Source organism: Gymnodraco acuticeps, unplaced genomic scaffold (assembly GCF_902827175.1).
Source record: "Gymnodraco acuticeps unplaced genomic scaffold, fGymAcu1.1, whole genome shotgun sequence".
Lineage (NCBI taxonomy): Eukaryota > Metazoa > Chordata > Actinopteri > Perciformes > Bathydraconidae > Gymnodraco > Gymnodraco acuticeps.
Window position 1 is genome coordinate 3,269,143 of NW_022989810.1, and position 17,145 is coordinate 3,286,287.

The 17,145-nt window shown below is 41.6% G+C and overlaps 1 protein-coding gene across 2 annotated transcripts in view; it reads right to left on the reverse strand.

The window, feature by feature from the left end:
• Positions 1 to 17,145, reverse strand: part of me1 (malic enzyme 1, NADP(+)-dependent, cytosolic) — a 93,384-nt gene that overhangs the window by 60,717 nt on the left and 15,522 nt on the right. The window contains exon 1 of one of the 2 annotated variants that reach the window (XM_034230518.1): positions 7,770 to 7,843. The exons of the other annotated variant lie outside the window; for it this stretch is intronic. The gene's annotated coding sequence lies outside the window, so the exon portion shown is untranslated. Of the gene's footprint in view, positions 1 to 7,769; positions 7,844 to 17,145 lie in introns of those variants that run through there. 2 annotated transcript variants of the gene reach the window in all.

The window sequence follows — 17,145 nt, forward strand, 5'->3', positions numbered from 1 at the left end:
TAAAGGGCTAAAGATTAGGCCTGAAAGTAAAGAGGCTTTCTGCCTTGAAGGTTCAGACTTACCCATGTAAATATCTTTATTCTTAATCATATGTGCTACACAACTTGCAAGGTAAGCTCATTTGGAATCCAAACCTCATGCAGGATCAATCTTGAGAGTCAGCAGAAACTAAATTAGATTTCTGTCAAAGGAAGCTGGAAGAGGAGTTCACTGGTCTGGCCGACTGTGACCCGTACTTGGGAAACCTCTGGCTAACAGCTGGAGGAAACACTGAGTCATGAGCCTCCCTCCCCCCTCCCTCTGTGTGTTTATAAACACACACATAAATGCAACACGTGTACATGCAGTGCAAAAATGTGATGTTAATGCAGATTTAAGTCTTAAAAGAAATGCTTCTGCATGTAGACATTCACTGTACCCCAGGTACTGTAGGTACACACTGATGCTTCATGAACACACACACATAAAGCCTTCCTAAACCCTGCTTCACAAACAATCAGAGAGTCTATTTAATCCTGCCGCAGGATAAGACCCACTCTCCACGACGTCCTCATTGTCCAGGAGCACACTGTGGCCTCCTCTTGTTTTATCAATATTGGCGTGTGTGTCTAGACGCTGTAAAAACAGCTAGTGGGGGTAAGGGAGGGGATAGCCCGGTGGAATGAGAGATGTATCCCATGGTTATCATAGTTGGGATTAGAATCCAAAGATAAGAGAAACAGCAGGGTGACAAAAACATAGAAAAGAGCGGGAAAGCAAGAAGGAAAGAATGAAAGAGGCGGGGCTTTTCTCTGAGGGTCAAAGACAAACTGATCAGGCCAACTGTCTCTGGATGGTGGGCTGACTGGATGAAACGGACCACTAAGACTTGGCGAGTGTTCACAGCTTTTTTAGGCTGTGTTCAGCCGACCAGGGTTGTTATATAACAGCAAAAGCACCAGACCACTCACCACCACAACCACACTCAGCCTTTCTCTGGTGCTGCCACGTAGAGAGAGAGAGATGCAGTGACGTGGTTGGAGCTGAACTGTAAGCAGAGGAACCATTAAAGCTATACTAGACCAGCCTGTTACACTCGTTTTGGTTGTCCCAGTCAAAAACTAGGATTCACAGATTAAAAGAGCATGCCAGGACATTCCAAGTAAATATCCACCACAGAATGAGGTCACTGGCAGAGAATCTTCCCACAGAAGAAGCAATGATAGCATTCTGAACACTCTATCCAGAGATACGCAGTTTAGGCCAGAGGTTCTCAATCTTTTCAAGTCCGACCCCCCAGAATAATTTGGTTGGGATCGATAAACAGACAAAAAGACAGACACAACACATCATGGTTTGCCGGCTTGTTTTTAATGGTTATAAATAGAAGTGTTACTGAGTTTCAATTTGGATACACCCCTACACTGCCATGCTGTACACTGAACACTTGCACAGTATCTGAAATTCAACCAGGTACTTTGTCTCAAATTGCACTGACTGCTGTGCCCTCACAGGAAGTGACGACAGGAAGTTGCTAAGCAAGCAACCTTTTATAGTAAGCACTAGCGAAACATTGCAGACTGCTCAACTCACCTAATATAATTAACGTTGCCTTTTTTAACAATGGTACCTTTATTTTATAATAATAACAGTTGTATTTGTAGTGCTCACCGGAACAGCCAGGCAAAGTAGCCTTAAGTTGTTGAGTGGTTCAACGTTTCTAGGTTTCCACACTTTCTGACAACTTATTTACTTAAAGTGCATCCACAGGGTATTCGTAGCTCCTTGTACTTTGCATTGGGACGCACTTATGCACTCAAAACAGCAGTTGTAAACACAGAAGTATCTGAATTGAGACACAGCAAGAGTATAGCACACTGCAAATCAGCTCCAACAGCCTCAGGTTTCCAAAGAACATTTGACATTACATTACATGTCACTTGTTAGACGCTTTTATCCAAAGCGACTTACATACTCAATACTGTGGGCAATCCCCACAGGAGAAATTTGGGGTGAAGGGTCTCAGGGACAAAACGACATGCCGACTGCAGTGGGACTCGAACATGCTATCCTCTGATTCAAAGGTCAGCGCACTAAGCCACTGCGCCACATTTAATCTGAAACACTGACACCCGAGTCAAGCTGTGTGGTTTGTTCATTTTGATGTCTGGTTATAGAGCTGTGGCAGTGACCTTAATATAGGTCTGCTGTGGATCCAACTGACAGTTGTTTCCATCAGTTGGAGAAATTGATAAGCAAAGAGATCATAGCATGAGGTTGTCATCTTTCTACAAAGCTAGCAAGCTACATCCATACACATGCAACCAACGTACAGTACATGCGAGTGATTAAAGCTCATTATCGAAATATATATTTTAAATATATCTAAAAAGTGATATTGGCCGGACGAAGATGTCTATTAAAATTAAACTAAGCAAGAAACCCAACAAGAAATTGGAATACATGAGCACAATGAATGATTACACTGAAACAAAATGGCAATGGCGTTGTCTGTTTGACAGAGAACAACTGAAATATAGTAGGTTACGTTTAAATAGGAGCAAAGGGGGAAATGGCAAAGACTGACAGCTAAACAGAACGACACCACAGGGGTCGGGGTGAGGAGCAGTAGGTGGGAGACTAAGTTGACAACAATAAAAGCCTGATTAATGGTTCTGAACAAGAAGAGGGTACTTCTCTCTTAAAGTTGCTGGTTTGTGTCAGTAACTTATGAACATAAATGAAAGGCTACTAAAGATGTTCAGATATCTCCAACTAAAACAACACTTCAAGAAAAATCTTGAACATGTCAGTAAGACAAGACCATAATAATGGAAAGAAGACACCAATGCCATGGTTGATTAATTCTGGAACTGCAGTGTACCAATAACCATCTCAAGAAACAGCCAGGCTTTCAAAAGGTCACATACCTAAGGAACTAATCCGTCAGCTCGCGGAGGTAGAGCTTTCTTTATCATTAGCATAACGCTTTGGCGAAATGAGGAAATCAAAGGAGAAGAAAACCATAATGTCCCAGCCAAACTTCTAAAGAAAACTTGGTTTTGCAGAAGCTTTTTTCCAGAGGAATGTTTGGAAATGTTTACCCCAAAACAGATGCGTCTCCCCACAAAACATATATTGATGCATGGCCTTGTTCCATACATTTATCCTGGGATTTGTGGGGTTTCTTTAGGAGTTTTTCCTTGCGAGGGTCTAATGAGAAAGTGTTGTATGCTGTACACACTGTAAAGCCTCCTGAGACTAGTGTAATTTGTCCAAAAAAATTGTTTGATTGATTGACAGCGAGTACCTGCTTACATGTTGCCAACTGGTATGTTTTAGATTCAGCTTAACTCTGATTTCCATGTTAGATATGCACATTCTAAGACTGGAGGAACATCTAAGCCATTTCAAGGCATTAAGGGATCACTGAGGAGTGATAAAGGGAAGACAGAGTAAAGGGGGGGAAGGGCAAAGTGAAAGCACTCATTCATGCCAGTATGTGCATGTATTTGTGTTGTCATGCTCACTCTGCATTTGATCAGCAACACATACAACTGCCATGAATCTGAATGGAAGTGAGCACTGCGCTGGTTCTTGTCCAACAAAAAAACTGACCCTTATTCTAAAGCTGTTGACCCGTCTCCTTAAATACACATTTTTGTCTTCTTCACTCCCCCCCGCCAGCTATACTCTATTTTATTGGAACCACCCAGAAAGACGGCTAGGGAGGTAAGCGTGTGTGTGCTTGCAGTCAATGATTTTGCACTGGATCAGGAGATATCTTAGTTACAATAGGAGGTCTCGGGATCAGTGTTGGTGTCAATTATTCAATATGTAAACCAATATGGAGCCGGCCCACAGATGTTCTCTGGTTTCAAAAAGGCACATTTTGCGAGTTTCAAGGTCAACTTAAACCATGTCCTTTTTAGGGCTACATATTTGGCCTACGCTTCATAGGAATGTATTTCCTAATTTTGAGGAAGCAAGTCTAATGGCATCACTGCACGCATTGTTCCAAATAGCCATAGCAGTCATCCTACATGATATCAATTCTACAGGCATCGGCAATCAAGTGGAAACAGTAGCAACATAAGAAGGCCATCTATCCTGAAGCAGTCATTCTGATGTGGCTTCAGAGGGACTCATATATGGCCGCACAGAAATCTGACCTTTCCCTGTCCAAATACCAAACCACATACTCGTTCCTACCATGCTTTGAATTTTAAGTGCATTCACAAATACAGTACCTCTATTTGAGGGCTTTTGCATAAAAGATGTATACAACCATGTCATTCTAAAATATTAGTTTTTCATTTTCATTATTTTTTAACTATTATTTGTATTCCATTCACTGTCAAAAAAGTCCATCTTTCAATCCTTTCTGGCCTCCCTGCCATGTGGTATATGTCTCCCAAATATGGATATCTTACATATTAAGAGATTAAAGGCTTACTAATTGCCGAAGACGGCTGACCACTGTAGTCTTTAGTACATGTTATTCAGACTTGGGAAAACTGGCAATTTGGGAATTCCGTTGTCATTGCTGACCCTAAATGTGGATTAATTCAGAAAACTGTCCTCAACAAATTCAAAGTGAGTATTCATAACCACATGATGATGTATGTGAGATCTACCCAAATCAAACTGAAGTGACAATTTCCAGGCAATTAGGAAACATGTCTGAAAATAAGTCTTTCATTACACCATTCCAAATTGAAGGAAGAATGTAATGTAACCAACTACCACAAATGTGGAAAAGAAGCTCTCAGAGAATAGGTTACATTACATATGAGTGATGATAGTATAATCCAACATGTTCAAACTGTTGGCCTTCTACTTCAGGTTGCAGTGCCCCTGCAGTGAGTAGAGGTTAAGTAATTTCCTGAGGTTATTTCAGCGGAACAGTAACCTCTTCAGCTGCGACCTGACCTCACTAACCAATTCCACTGCCAATGTACTTGACACATCAAAGTGTTGTCCAACAGCTTTAAAGCCGTGTGTACCCACTCCTCATGCAGAAGCACTTCTGACCCACTTACCTATAATGAATGTCCTTGGCTCATATATCTGTTTATGCTCAAGACTGAGGCAAGCATGAAAAATATAATCATCTTTTCTTTGGAAATAACTCAATGATCCTCTGGAAGTAAAGCCAAGGAATCACATGCAATTATTCAGTGGCCCAGGGCAAAACCGGCACATATTCAATGGAAGTCCAAAACAAATGGTTACGGAAATGCTTGTTGATTCCAGAGAATGTACAAAGTTTGTGACAACTCAATTGGGTAATACATTTGGTTGGATATATTCCAGTCGAAGTAAATCTGAACAATACTCGAAGGAGTTAAAAAAGTCGGAAGCAGGTCAGAGATATCTTTGCTCATTTCCCATGGAGATGAAGTGCTGACATACACCATCAAAGAAAAATAAAGACCCTCAAATGTCCCTTTTCTTCCTGACACACTCCTTATTTTCAGAGCTCCACATGCCAGAGAATCATTTGCTGGCCTCTGGCCTCTGACCTCTGACGCATATGACTGCTTTTTCTGTTCAACACATGGCAGGTGTAACAGCATTTCACTTAAAAAACCTCAATGAAGCACCTAACCAATCAATCTTTATTGTAGCAAGCTCCATGAAGAGGTTTGAACCATTTCATAAAAGCCAACTTGAGGGGCCTTTAAGTTTTTTCTGTCATTGGAAAGTAAGAGTGAGGCTTTTCTTAAATGATCCTAATTGTACACAGAGGGTGAACAAGGGGGTTATTTATGGCCCCTGCCTACAGGTGTAGCATTGAAGAATGGAAAACCCGGCACGGCCTGGTGAACATTAATTTGTATGTGTACGCCTGTATGCATGACTGCACGTGTATGTATTTGGCGAGACTAAGAAAAATAAAGTTTGTCCATTTGCTATCCTGAGGGGAACCTTGAGACACTCCAGAGCCCCTGTCAGGTCGATCCAAATGAGTTCCCTCTTCAGTGGAAATTCCATTACAAATGGCTACAATGAATCTCCTGTAACGACTTTGTGGTGTAATAAAGACCACAACATGGGGAGAGAGATGACATTTTGGTTTCCGCCATTCATTTAACATCTTTATCCTACATTCAAAAGCTTATTTGTATGGTCATACAAGAAAGCTCAGATATGTAGCCTGTGTGTGTGTGATGTTTTTGCATATGGAAATCATTACACTAATGTAACTTGAGGTATTTTTGGCAACTCTCTGAGATCAAATATTTGATTTTACATTACTGTAATGTAGCTTGTATTCAAGCAAAGAGAACAGGATCATAAAAGGGACAAAACAATGAGTGACTCAATGAAAGGTATACTTAATGGCAACATTTAGATTTTTAACAATGCTCACAATGAGCTTTAGGTTCTCAGTCTCTTTCAATGGTCCAGACTGAAATATTGGTTTGGATGGCCCCAACAGTTTGTACCAACATTCATTGTTTAGATGTATCCTAATGCCTTCGCCAAGACTATTTCTCAAGCGCCAGCAGCCTGTACAAGTTTTCACATATCCAGTGAAATATCTTTAACATCTTAAGGATTGGCATTAGCTATGGTACTGACATTCACGGTTCTCAGATGAAGAATCATAATGACTTTGGTAATCCCCTAATTTTCTTACAGACATTTGTGGCTCTGACTGAATTATATCAAAGAACATTGGATAGATTGCCATGAAATTCCAAGTAGCAAATCATGTCTTCCCCAAGACGAATTGTAATAACTGCTGCTTTAAAAAGGAACCCTAAGATGCTCATTTTCAGGTTTGTATTTGTATTTTGTGTCTCTACTGTGACCTGTTTCCATGCTTTAATGTTCAAAAAGATCTTTATATTTCTCATACTGCCTGTGCTGCAGCACCTCTGTTCACCCTCTGTCTGAAACCAGAGCCCAGTCCGCTCTGATTGGTTAGCTGGCCTGCTCTGTTGTGATTCCCATCTCGTTCAGCTTGGGTTAAAAAAAAATGCAGCAACATCTTTCCATAATAAAAACTCATAATAATGGGGCTTACCACTTTCCTTTGGGGAGGTATGTTTCTAACCAGAGCAGCATTTCTTGAATGGCAAGGGTGCAAATTCCTTACTAATGTTGGACTCATTGGTCGAGCGGTATGTATGAGTCATACCCATATCCTTCTCTTTTCCATAGTGTGGCATGGTCTTATTAGTAAAAGCACTAAAACAATAAAAATAGCTCTAACCAACTGTCTTGATAATCATTGCGAGCCAGTATGCACAATACAACTTGAAACTAGAGAAGCTTAATGGAATTCAATCGTAATCCTTTCAGCATTAATGTGCTATTGCTACAATGACTTGTCAAAAGGCCTTCCATGAAAAAGGCTTATTATCCCCTGGTTTCAATTTGCTGCCCGATAAGCACATGACAAGACTTTTTAACCAATTTCAGTTGACAACTAGAACAAGAAAGACAATCTTGACCAAGGCACAATAGTCCCGGTGTTCCAGTGTAGCCAGCGGATATCCAGGCCAAGACTTCTTTACATGTGCGCATGCCTATTGTTTACAAGCTTTTTACCAACTTGAGAGTTGAGACACAAGAATGGATTTGTACTAGGGATGCACGATATTGGTTTTTTGAAACCGATACCGATAACTTCCTGCTTCTCAAGACCGATACCCGATAATAATACAATATATATATATATATATTAAATGTACCTGTAGTTTTTGCACACCTGGTGGTAAAAAAAAGACTAGTAGTGAGCAAATGACATGAGCATTACTACTATGAACAAAACTAACCCTGGGGTCGTCTCTGGCAAACTTCTTGCCTTTTTCAAAAGCCTCGTCGATAGGTAAAAGCCCCGGTGCCTTTGCAGCTGGCTTTGGATTCGCCGCTAGTTTAGCAGCGCAGGCGTCTTCGTACGCTTTTAACACACCATCGTAGCGATGGCGATGTTTCAGGTGACTAATCAGGTTGGAAGTATTATAGCTCGTTGCCTTTTTCCCTCCTCGTGGAACTTCTGCATTGCATTTGTTAATACAAATATAGCAAGCGAACTATCTAACTCTGAAACTTTGAAATAGTGCCATACCACCGACGACATGTTTGTTTACTGTCCTGGCTTCACGGCCGCACACCATTTACGTCACAGTCAGGCATGAGTTAGGGAGCGCTGGATTTGTGAAAAACTCCCCTCTTCCTAAACCGCTAATACCACAGTACTGGCAAAACGGGAGGAGCCGAGTGAAAAACAAGCGCCCCTCATCCCAATCCACCCACACCGCAGTATTTTTTTCTTTTTTTTTACCCAAAAAATATATTGTATATTATCGGGGTTATTAATACTGTTATCGGGTTTATCGGGATGACGTCATAATTGCAAATATCGGACCGATAATTATCGTGCACCACTAATTTGTACTCTAGAGGCCATAACTACAACCGGATTATTTCACACGTAGCCAGTTATACAAGCAAATTCTAAGCATATGTTAAACTTCAATCAATGTCAAGATAATCAAGGATTGCATTTCATTCCGCCTCTTTTGCTCTCCCCTTGAATCACGAAAGCCTACTCAAACATGATTGGTAGGACTACTGAAACCGAAAAGGCTTACGACATTGTGTACATGCATTATCGAAGAAGAAGAAGAAGAAGAAGAAGAAGAAGAAGAAGAAGAAGAAGAAGAAGAAGAAGAAGAAGAAGAAGAAGAAGAAGAAGAAGAAGAGAAGGAAGAAGAAGGAAGACAGAAGAAGGAAGAAGAAGGAAGAAGAAGAAGAAGAAGAAAGAAGAAGAGAAGAGAGAGAAGAAGAAGAAGAAGAAGAAGAAGAAGAAGAAGAAGAAGAAGAAGAAGAAGAAGAAGAAGAAGAAGAAGAAGAAGAAGAAGAAGAAGAAGAGCCAGGGTGCTAAAATTGGAAGCATTTCCTCTATGTGAAAAAGCACACAACTTAATTTTAAGTGGGAACTTGTTAGTGTGAATTAGGTGATGATTCTTGCTTCAGGTTTAAGAGGTCCAAGTTTCAAATCCCTACAAGCCCTATTTAATGAAACTTGACTTGTTTACATCAATTTGATTTACTGGGATTACATGTTTTGTGATAAGGAATAAGTATATCCTACTCCTACTGCAGTATTCCTTCTGTATAAATCCAGTTCTAGTTTTCCCATTTCTTCCACAATGACATACTGTGATGGCCCGTATACTTCAGTTGCTTTGAGGCTTCCAAAGACAGCTCATTATCTCCTTTTATCTTGCCCCCTCGAGAAGACATCAGTGTTAGTGAACGACAGGACTGCACACTGAGCCCAATAAACCTGCCACAGTGAGAAACACCAGAGCACCTGTACGAAGAACCAGACAAATGGGTCATTGAGTGCAACACAGGAGACAACCTGATTTCCATCTCAGAACCCAATTCAAAGTATTGGTCTTCACATATCGAGCTGTCCATGGCCAAGCCCCAGCCTACATTAATGACCTTATCCACCCTCATAGCACAACCCGGGCCCTGAGGCCCTCTGAGCAAGGCCTCCTAAGGGTGCCCCGAACCACGCTAAAGACCAAGGGTGACCGTGCCTTTGAGACGGTGGCCCCAAGGCTTTGGAACAAACTCCACCAGAAACTAAGAGCCTCTGCCTCAATAGAGATTTTTAAGGGGCAGTTAAAGACCCACCTTTTCCGACAGGCCTTTGGGTCGCCGGAGGAGGTGAGTTAGTAGCTGTCTTTCATTGGTGTTCTTTCCTATATTTTATCCTATGTATTACCTGCTGTTGTTTTATGCCTTTTATTCTACATTTTATAGTTGTACTTTGAATTGTGTACTGTAATGTAAAGCACTTTGTACATTCGTGTTGAGAAGGGTGCTATATAAATAAAGTTGTACTTACTTACAACAGCACTGAGCCTGATCATCACCAGAGACAACCCAAGTGAAGACAGAGAAAATAATGAACTATAAAATGACATTTAATTTGACATTTTACAAAAATAAATGCATGATACGGTATGCCACATGTTTGAAAGGTCTGTAACATGGGACTGTTCAAAAACATCCTTTTCATCCACAGTAAATTTACCAATAGTGCATGTTAGTTGGATCTGAAGCAATTTGATACAGGAAATGTTAGAATTTATAGTCCACGTCTAATCTTTACGTTTGCAATCGGTCCATCTTTTTTTTAAAGGCACAGGGAAAAGGTTAAGAATGTATACGGCATAGATGTCACATGAAACACACAAAGAGACTGTTAATCATTTGTAGAACAGAACGGAAACCACGCTTTATGTATAATGCCGCTGAAAATAGGCCAATGAGTTCAACAAATATTTATCTCCAATTCAGATCAAGACCAGGTTAACACATGATATTTCACAATGGCTAATCTATTCTACTGTAGAAAATATATGGGTTAATTCAACAAAAGTTCACTAGGAGTCATTGCCATGCTTGTAGTAGAAACATTTAGATTATTGTGACTGTTGATACTGGATATGATGCAAAATTAATGATCAGTGTCCATTTTTGGCCATGTAAGCACTCTGCCGAATATGTTTGTATTCAAGCTACTGAGTACCATGTTGGCCCATTTTGTCCAACTCCCGTAGATTTTCTCAGCTAAAGGCCAGATGCCCCCCATCTGTTTCCTGCTAAATTGGCAGCCGTAGCAGGTTTGAAGAGAAATGGCTTCAAAATAAAGCCTTTTCAATCCTTCCCTTCCTCTCAGGAGGAAAGGGAAAGAGCACACATCAGCTCCGATGAGTCTCTTCTCAGGATCTCGCTGCCTGACTAAGCTTTTCCCAATGAATTCCTCCAAACAAATGTGCCGTGTAAGGCCTGCATGTGCACCCGACAATTTCAGTCATTAGCAGCACAACACTCAAACTTTGTTCATGAGGCCAAACGCATTAATCAGAAAGATAGCTAGTGTTTTCTCTACCAACATTTCTGAACTGCGCTAATAATGCTGTTAAATAGGAGCACTGAGAAAAAGTGTGGTGACAACAAAACAAGGAGCAATCAATGCTTTTTGTGCCAGCTTTTCAAGATGATTTTCATGTTAATTTTGGAAAAAGAGCTTGAATAATCAGAGTTTTCTTGATTATAGGTCTTAATGAAACAATGCAGTGTGCCACAGCACTCAATAGAAATGCTTACAATGTCGACTGTGTAAAGAAGGTTAGCTTTTTGGCTAATGTAGGATTCCTAACTGTATGATGAGTTGCACTTAAGCTAGTATGTAAAAAACAACAAGTAACAGGAAAGACAAATGGGTTTATGTTACAGCAGTACTACTACCTACTATGTGGTTATTGAGAGCTCATGGAGCAACAGAAAATAACTAGAGAATGCAATTCCTGAAGAAATTGCTAGTGGGATTGCTTTATGCTGAAAAGCTGACGCTAAACTGCTATGCTGAAATGTAATGTGAAAGAAGAAAGTGAATAATTTAGATTGAAATGATACATGAACACAGGGGGCTTGAATGTGTGATGAGAGAAGAAAATAAAGTAAAAAGGCTTGGAAAAGCAGCAAAAATATTTGAACCGCAAACTTCTGAACTAAGTTGATGGCGAATGATCTGTCGCCATGGCAACGGCATTTGATGACACCCCATAATACGCTTAGATGCGTTGATGGCTGCATCGTTACCAAACCTGTGAAGTATTGGGCTGTTTGGAGTATTTTCACTGAAGTTATGAGAAAACCGTGTTTCAAGGCGAGCATGTTGTTGCCATGGTAACGGCATTTGAAGAAATCTCAAAACTGTCCCGTAGATGTCTTCAAGGCTGGACTGTTAGCACACTTGAGCTCTTTTTGAACATTTTCATAGGAGTTAGAGCGACATCATGTTTTATGGCGAGGGATGCGTTTCCATGGAAACGGCATATGGTGAGATCTCAGAGTTGGCGTAGAGCTGTTGAGGCATGGACCGGTGATATACAAGTGAAGATTGGGGGACGATTGGACCGTGTCCATTGGACTTATAGCGACATCATGTTTTATGGCAAGGGATGCGTTTCCATGGAAACGGCATATGGTGAGATCTCAGATTTGGCGTAGAGCTGTTGAGGCATGGACCGGTGATATACAAGTGAAGATTGGGGGACGATTGGACCGTGTCCATTGGACTTACAGCCTCATCGTGTTTCATGGAGAGTGGTCTGTCGCCATGGCAACGGCATTTCATGACACCCCATACTACGCTTAGATACATTGATGGCTGCATCGTTATCAAACCTGTGAAGTTCTGGGCTGTTTGGAGTATTTTCACTGAAGTTATGAGAAAACCGTGTTTCAAGGCGAGCATTGTGTTGCCATGGCAACGGCATTTGGAGAAATCTCAAAACTGTCCCGAAGATGTTTTCACGGCTGGACTGTTGAAGTCTGCTGCATGTCAGTTGGAGTGATGACATCATCGTGTTCCATTACACAGGTGTTTATAGTTGAGCTAACGAGCTCTGTAGAGATCACAGGTTTCCATTGTACTGAATGAGAGATAAACCTCTTACATGTGAACGTTTTGTGGAAGAACCGTAACAGATATCTGTGAAATTTCAAAACGTGAAGCATGTCAAGGAAGTTGAGTATCTGAAGTGTAATTTTTGTGTACTTTCGGGTTAATAATGTGGCCTTTTTGGCAGTTTAACTAAAGGTGTGCGGCTGCTACCGTGAGGAAATATCTGCCTGAAATTACAATGGGCTTCAATGGAGGAATGTTGAAAGTTGTTATCACTTCATGTCCTCAAGAGGCATTTAGTTTAATTATTTTTTGCTTAATTATTTGTCATTTTTCAAGCTACGAGATGTTTTCCTACGTTTGTCATGATAAATTATGTCTCAGGAATGTAGGGTTTGGGAATTATGGCAGTTTTAAAAAAATATATGAAGGCAAATTTCAAGATGTCTTCCACTCTAGCTGTGACATCACACACTCTTAATGTTAAAATGTGAATAAAACCTCTAAAACAAGGTCTGAACAAATGTTAATATCTCTAAAAGTAAGAATCAGATTTAAAAGTTGTTTTACACCAATAATGTCAGAAAGATTTGTAACATTTTAAAGTTGGAATGAGGTTTCTGAGTGAAAGTATGAATGAACAGTTAGCAGTTGAATCGCATGAAGATTTGTTGAAGTCTGAAGATTTCTCCCATTGACTTCAATGTTAAAAATGTGATGTATTATGGGATGTATCTCTGGAATTATGAAAGTTATGAATGAGAAAAGTAATAGCCATCGATTCCCGACCGAGCTGAACGTTTTGATGTTTGAACGGAGTTTCTGCGATGTTCAATGCGGGAGGAGAAGAGGGCCAAAATACCGGCGGAATAATAATAATAATACAAATTCGTGCGTAGAAGAACAGTTAGTTGGAAAGCTGTAAACAGCATTCCAACTAAACTAAAGGTCTATTTTGGTGCAGCATGAAAACTTGATATATGGCCAGAACTGCAATGAATCGGCTAAAGCTTGCTTCCTTGCCATTGTCAATGTTATTTTCTCTTGTATTCTTGTAATTTATTGTGCTTTAGACTTTTGAGCATGGAATTTGGGATTTATTTGGACAATAATAAGCTGTATTTTATATTTGTTGTACTTAACAAGGCAATTTGACTACAGACGTTTTATTGGTAAAAACAGGAAGAATAGACCCCTTGTGAAAACATGGGAGTTCCATAAAGAGAGTTAATCTTTCATTAAAGGGGACTTATCATGCAAAATGCACCTTTTGATGTCTTGTATACATAAATGTGTCCCCGGTATGTCAGGGAACTCACGTAGCGTCAGAAAATAAAACCCTCTCTTTTCCTCCGTGTGCAAATCTCTAAAATGGGGGTACAACGGAGCTGATCCAGATTTGCCATCCGATATGACGTAAATTACGTCATATCGGATGGTGGACCCATGGCACTATCAGAAACGTCTGTATCAGAAACAATTCCCGACGTGTTTTGGACGTAATAGTCTTTGTTTACATTAGCAAGCATGGCTAACACTCAGAGCTAAGCTGTACTGGAGAGAGCATGTGTAAAAAGCAGGATATAAAAAGGAACTCACCTTGTGGTAAACCCGCAAGAGAGAAAGCCTTTGAGCTCCATACTGTTTCAGAAATAATCCTTGATCTAATCCTTGCGTTTCATCACCGCAGCATTTAAAACAGGATCTGCCAGGTCCCGCATGAGCCGGCATAAGCTCCGCCCCCTCATATTTGTATTTTTTTCAGTAAAAAAAAAAGAAAAGAAGCTTTATACCCAGAATCAGCACTTTTATAACAATCTCAGGTCGATTATTTTAATTTCCTTGCTCGTCGGTCCTGTTATCACCGGAAATTGATTTGTCTGCACCATCTTCGAGTAGCGATAATGGAGGAGCGATAACCGAGGAACCACCAGACCATCCTCCGATGAAATCCTCAGATACTCGCCACGCCCCCTTACTGTGTATCGCTCACTGATTGGATGATGCAGCGCATGCACTGATATGATGCTTCTTGACATGAGAGCAGTTTCCCAGCGGAGTGAAGAAAACACATGAAACTCACGGGACTCACTCGGTTTATACTGTGTTTTGTTTCAATTAATGTATCATTTAGTTACAAATATGTGATATAGCTGAACAACAAAGTGGTCAAAAATTATTTTATTCATTTATTGAATAGCGTTTCCTGGTGCCTGAGAGGAGGTTTGACCAAGTCAATATCGACCTGGTTGGTCCATTGCCCTCCTCTCAGGGCTTTTCCTACCTCCTCACCATGGTGGACAGGACGACCCGTTGGCCGGAGGCGGTTCCTCTCGTGTCAACATCAGCCGCAGACATTGCCCGGGCTTTCATTGCGACGTGGGTGTGTCGTTTTGGCACCCCGTCAGACATTTCCTCAGACAGGGGCTCACAGTTCACGTCCGAGCTCTGGAACGCCGTGGCGAGTGGTCTGGGGGTTAAGCTGCACAGGACTACCGCTTATAACCCTCAGGCTAACGGCCTTTGTGAGCGGTTCCATCGCTCCATGAAGGCAGCCCTCAAGGCCGGCCTTACGGACGGTAATTGAGTCGACAAGCTGCCTTGGGTGATGTTGGGCCTGAGGACGGCGCCTAAAGAGGACCTGCAGTGCTCTACGGCTGAGATGGTGTACGGTCAGCCGCTGAGGGTTCCTGGGGATTTCCTCCCTAATACATCGGCTCCCTGGTCGGCGACAGCCCAGCGGGCTTTCCTACAGGATGTTGCTGGGTCTTTTGCTCCGGTCCCTACTACTCAGCACGGTACCCAAGTGTGCCGGGTTCCCGCGGAGCTCCGCTCGGCGGGGCACGTGTTCATCCGGCACGACGCGCACAGAGGCCCCCTACAACCCCCTTACGATGGCCCCTTTCGGGTTTTGGAGCACGGGGACAAGCACCTGGTGGTCGACCTGGGTGGCAAAGCTGAGCACGTCTCGGTGGACCGGGTGAAGGCTGCTCACCTGGACTTGGGCCAGCCGGTGGTGCTGGCTCGACCTCCGCGACAGGGATGCCTCCCGGCTGTGACCCCGGTCACGGCTTTCGGACCTGTTGTTCCGGTCCCTACTCTTCCGGGGGCCGCACAGACGGAAGTCGCTTTTCCGACTCCCGTTCTCAGGAGTCGTGGGGGTCGGCGTGTCGTTCCTCCCCGCCGCACAGACTTTGTTTATGTGTGAATTCTGGGGGGGCTTGTGTGGGGTCACGTGTGAGGACATCATTGACTGTGTGTTTGGTGTGTGTTGCAACCTGGACCCGTTAGTGAGGGCACCGGGTTGGTGGTTCATTCATGCTAGCTTGACATGCAGTAACAGCTAACGTATTACCTGTCTGATGTTTCATGATAATAAAGTGTGGAGTTCCATACTGAACACCTCGCCTCCGACTCCCATTCATCGGCTCTACAATGTCAGTAGATGTGTACTAACAGAGGTGGGGGTGTGTGTGAAAACAACAGAGACAGAGCTGCTGTCAGACATCAGCTGTGCGGTGTCATCACAAAACGGACGTCGCTTCACGTGACGCTCCGGAGGAAAGGACGTCCCATTGTCACTGTCACTACCCGATCTGCAGCTCTGCCCGATCTGCAGTGCGCATGTGCGAGATGGTCCGCCATATTGGAGAACTCCGGACGGCAACCCAAGTAGGACACGTATTGGATTATTTTATTTGGGGTTAAGTAAATTGTCAGAATAAGTGAGAAATGTATTTAACTTCTGTTAGACAGCTATATGCCATACATTTTTGCATACATTCACAGTACATATTTATTCAGTATGATAGCTGTCTAACAGAAGTTAAATTAATTTCTCACTTATTCTGACAATGTACTCAACCCCAAATAAAAGACCCAATAAAAAGAGTTGTTAAATAATAGTGAAGTCACGTTGTAATAACAATAACTCATCTCTCTCGAGTTTTATTTTTGAGCTTTGCCAAAAGCCACTGTGCCAAGTGTCCTACTTGGGTTGCAGTCCGGAGTTGTCCAATATGGCGGACCATCTCGCACATGCGCAGTACAGATCGGGCAGGGGGACAGATCAGGTAGTGACACCCATTGCTCTTAAAACTAATTTCCCTGCTTCTCGTGGTTTCCTTGCGTTTCTCCATGCTTCCCTGGTGGGAGGGACTAAACGCAGGGAAACGACGCAAGTGAGGGACGCAAGGATTCCATTTAATCGACCTGAGATGCAGCCCAGGAAGAGAAATATATGAGGCATGGCTAGAAAGGGTGACCTGTTTGGTATTTTGACCAAAACACTTCATAGACATGTTTTTTTTTAATTGTTAATATATCTGAGACCTATGCTATTGCCTACAAATAGCATGATAGGTGACCTTTAAAGAATAAGTAGGCAAATAAATACATATTTGTGAAAACATTGAAAGTATGAAAATACAAATATTGGAGTATAAAAGTATATAAGTAGATAGAAAATGTCAACAACAAAAAAACATAAAAACCTGTTTATTCATTTATATTTGTTATATTTATTATAACATATTTGTAAAAATATATTAATACATTTTTTGATTTAGATTAATAGATGTTTTAAATATTATTTGTATTATTTATTTTTAAGATAACGTTATTTATTAATTTGTAGAAATAAAGTGTTGTGTTTCAATTCTCCTGGCTTTACGTCAATTTAAAGGGATAGTGGAAATCCGCGAATTTTGGGTTTA